Genomic DNA, 3,995 nt, shown 5'->3' with positions numbered 1-3,995 from the left:
AGTCTGTGATCGTGCCTCTCCACTATAACTCTCTCTCTCCTGTTCTCTCAGCCCCAGACCTATCTCTCGCTCTCTCTCTCTCTCTCTCTCTCCTGTTCTCTCTAATAACTTCTCCTCTCTCTCTCTCCTGTTCTCTCAGACCTCTCTCTCTCTCTCTCTCTCTCTCTCGCTGTTCTCTCACCTCTCTCTCTCCTGTCTCTCAGACCTCTCTCTCTCTCAACCTCTCTCTCTCTCTCCTGTCTCTCTCCAACCTCTCCTCTCTCTCTCTCTTCTCTGTTCTCTCACCTCTCTCTCTCTCCTGTCTCTCAGACTCTCTCTCTGCTCTTTTCTCTCGTCAGACCGCTCTCTCTCTCTCTCTTCTCTCTTCAGACCTCTCTCTCTCTCTCTTTCTCTCTCAGACCTCTCTCTTCTCTCCTTCTCTCTCAGACCTCTTCTCTCCTCCTGTTCTCTCAGACCTCTCTCCTCTCTCTCTCTCCTGTTCTCTCAGACCTCTCTCTCTCTCCTTTCTCTCTCTCAGACCTCTCTCTCTCTCCTCTCTCTCAACCTCTCTCCTCTCTCTCTCTCTCTCTCCTGTTCTCTCAGACCTCTCTCTCTCGCCTGTTCTCTCAGACCTCTCTCTCTCCTCTCTCTTACTCGCTCTTCTCTCTCTCTCTCTCTCCTGTTCTCTCAACCTCTCTCTCTCTCTCAGACCTCTCTCTCTCTCCTCCTCAGATCTCTCTCTCTCTCTCTCTCTCCTCTCTCTCTCTCTCTCTCCTCTCTCTCTCTCTCTCTCTCTCTCTCTCTCTCTCTCTCCTCTCTCTCTCTCTCTCTCTCTCTCTCTCTCTCTCTCTCTCTCTCTCTCTCCTCTCCTCTCTCTCTCCTCTCTCTCTCTCCTCTCTCTCTCCTCTCTCTCTCTCTCTCGACATGTATTATTATCCCACTTTTTCTCTGACAACGTTTAACCAACCCTCTCTCTCTCCCTACTCTCACTCCTTCTCCCTCTCTCAGATGGAGCAGCCGTCGATGGAGCAGAAAGGTCATGCCAACGTGCCGTGGATAGTGGAACCAGGGCAGGAGGCCAAGAGAGGAGCGAACACCAAGTATGAGACCACTATTTTCTAATAGCGTATACCACCCGCCTGTCCACTCCTGTGTGTGTGCCTTGCAGAGAGCTGGCCCTCTAGAGGCCCCCCAACGGAGCTGCACGGCACGAGCAACCCTCTTATGCGGCGACGTGTGTGACCTCACTGGCCGAAAAACCCACCCCGCCCGCTCCGCCGTTAGCCGCCGCAACCTCTGCATGATGCCGTTTGGCGCTGTGTCTCTCTCACACACTCCTCTCTCTTGCTCTCTCCCCACCCTCCCTTTCCTTGTCCTGTTGACGCCTTAGCCTGCCTGCAGGGGCGGAGCATGAACTTTTACCCTTGGGGTGATGGTGCACCTCTCTGTCTAAACCTGTAGGGGGCAAGTCAGTTCTATTTTTACATTTTCCATGGTCAGCCCTCCTCTCTTATGTGTCAGGCAGGCAGCCAGTTGGTTGGTCAGTCAATCACTCTTATTTGTTTTCCTGACTGGGGGGGTGGAACCATTTGGTTATATCTCATTTTTTCCTCTTCCTACTGCTGTTCCTCCGCTCCTCGCTTTTCTTTTTTGTCTCTCTCTTTTTTCACCCCTTCGACAAGCTGAATGAGAATATCTAGACCATTATGCTGCTAAGAACCCCACCCCTAACAGTCTTTTTGTCTTTGTTGTTTTTTAGAGCAAAGCCAATTCTCCAGCACTAGGTTTGCGTGRTGATGTTTTGGGGGATTTTGTTGTCCAGTACTGGCAACCCAGAGGAAAGTGGAGGGAACATTTGTTTATCAGTTCCATCCAGTTGGAGAGGATAATGGACTGCTATGAGAGATGATGTAGCAAATGTTACTTAACAAAAAAAAGTTGCTAGTTCAACAGACTCCTGTCTTGATCATATATCAGTCTTTGATTTTTACAGCAGATTATTTTTTTGAGACATATTTTGAGAATTTTTTGTGGCAAAGCGTTGTTTGTTTATTTGAGACTAATTGACCTTTGACACAGGAAGGAATAGTTTTTAAACCACATGCTATACCTGTGTCCAGATTGAATTTGTTTAAAATAGGTTATTATTACATTTATCATTTTCTTTCTATCCCTTTTTTGTTGGGAAATGCTGAAAAGGTTTAGCTTGTGGCTTGTGAGGCMCATGGAGTCCATTTTGGACTGACTGGTAACGAGGGAGGGGCGGGGCCGGTGGATAGAAGGCGGGGTTTGGGGACTCTGGATAAGTGGTGTGATCTCATTTGCAGGGCAATGCCGGACGCCCATGTCTATTACTGTGGAATGCAAAGAATGTAGCCAGCCTTAAACATGGACCCTCTCACACACAATGCAAAAAGGACTACAAATGTGGACCCTTCTGTCTCTGTGTCAAAGGACTACAAACATGGACACTCTCTAACGAACTTGGTGTTTAAGGTTGATTACAAAACAAGGACATCTTCCCACAAACCACAAAAACATTCGACCATGGACTATCTGTGTACACACACACAACACACACACACACACACACACACACACACACACACACACACACACACACACACACACACACACACACACACACACACACACACACGCACACACACGCACAGAGAGTTAAGGGACTGCTTAGTAACAGATGTCAGTCAGATATGTGAATGTAGACTTTCATTGAAGCAACTACAACTCTAGCCCCTGTTCTGCATTCAATTGGACCTTGACCTTTGAACTCTATACCACGGTCACCCAAGGTCTGGACTGTAACGGACAACTGTCCACAAACGCACCACTGGGGCATGTCTGTATTTGAATGGGGATGAGGTAAAGGACTTCTGGTTGGCTCTTTTCCTCTTGTTTAATGGTCAATAATACAATAATATGGATAGAATTGGACTAGCCGTGCCGGACCACCATGCAACAGGTGAGCCATGTGCCAAGTGGCATCACAAAGGATGGCTCCGCCTACCTGAGCAAAACGCCATCCATCCCAATTAAAGAAATATTCATATTAATGCCGGACGTTTTAAATGTTTCATATGAGAGTATTATATTACCTTATGATTATTCTTGTGTAATTCTTGTCTACTCTTGTCTTAATGTTACATTATTTTTATATGATATGCTGAAATGAAAAAATCCGGGCTTGAGAATGATTGCCATCCTTTAAAAAAAAATACCATAATAGTTCTATACTGAGAGTGAATGTTTCAGATGGCTCCTCTCCTTATGATTAATAATAATAGCTATTATTATTTGTATTATTATTGGTGTGTCCGGTCAACACACCAATCTGTTTCTCATGGGGCTAGACTCATAACTCCAAGCAGATATAATATTTTGCCACAGTGTTTATGTATTCTTTGGATGCATACATAGTCCTCTCTAAATGTACATAGATATTTTGCCAGCTCATTGTTCATACATGTAATGTAGTAAAACATTTACAAAAATAAAGGAATAAAATATTTGCCGCACATCGCACTGGAAACAAGGTACCAAAATGAAAAGGTCAGAGTTGAAAATAAAATCTATGGTTCTAGAGATTGTATTGGGGAGGGTTGGGACAGGGGGTGACGACATCACTGCTGACTAACTCATGTACATAGGCTTGGGCTTCCAGCACAGATTTTGTACGTTTTGGTCATTATTTATATCCTTGTAAATCACATGGAATAAACACAACTTGTACAACCATTAATCAACATTGGTCTCNCAGCACAGATTTTGTACGTTTTGGTCATTATTTATATCCTTGTAAATCACATGGAATAAACACAACTTGTACAACCATTAATCAACATTGGTCTCTGGGTCTATACTTTACTGGGTTGTAATGTACTGGTTGAGATTATGTCCTTTTTCATTTGTCCCATGTTTTCTGACTTGATTCCTCGTGTCGGCTCTCTCACCTAAAAAAGGCATTGGAGGAGGTCTGAGGTTCCTCCCCTTGTACC

General features: G+C 45.0%; 1 long non-coding RNA gene across 1 annotated transcript in view; it reads left to right on the top strand.

The window, feature by feature from the left end:
- The window catches only part of LOC112072444 (uncharacterized), an 11,081-nt gene extending 7,338 nt beyond the window's left edge, over nt 1–3,743 (top strand). The window contains exon 2 of the long non-coding RNA XR_011476202.1: nt 988–3,743. This is a non-coding gene — a long non-coding RNA (uncharacterized lncRNA). The remainder of the gene's footprint in view (nt 1–987) is intronic.
- The last annotated feature ends 252 nt before the right edge of the window (nt 3,744–3,995 follow it).

This window comes from Salvelinus sp. IW2-2015, unplaced genomic scaffold (assembly GCF_002910315.2).
Source record: "Salvelinus sp. IW2-2015 unplaced genomic scaffold, ASM291031v2 Un_scaffold1930, whole genome shotgun sequence".
Taxonomy (NCBI): Eukaryota; Metazoa; Chordata; class Actinopteri; order Salmoniformes; family Salmonidae; genus Salvelinus; species Salvelinus sp. IW2-2015.
The sequence above is the reverse complement of the archived record's forward strand: the minus strand, read 5'-3'. Positions and strand labels throughout refer to the sequence as shown.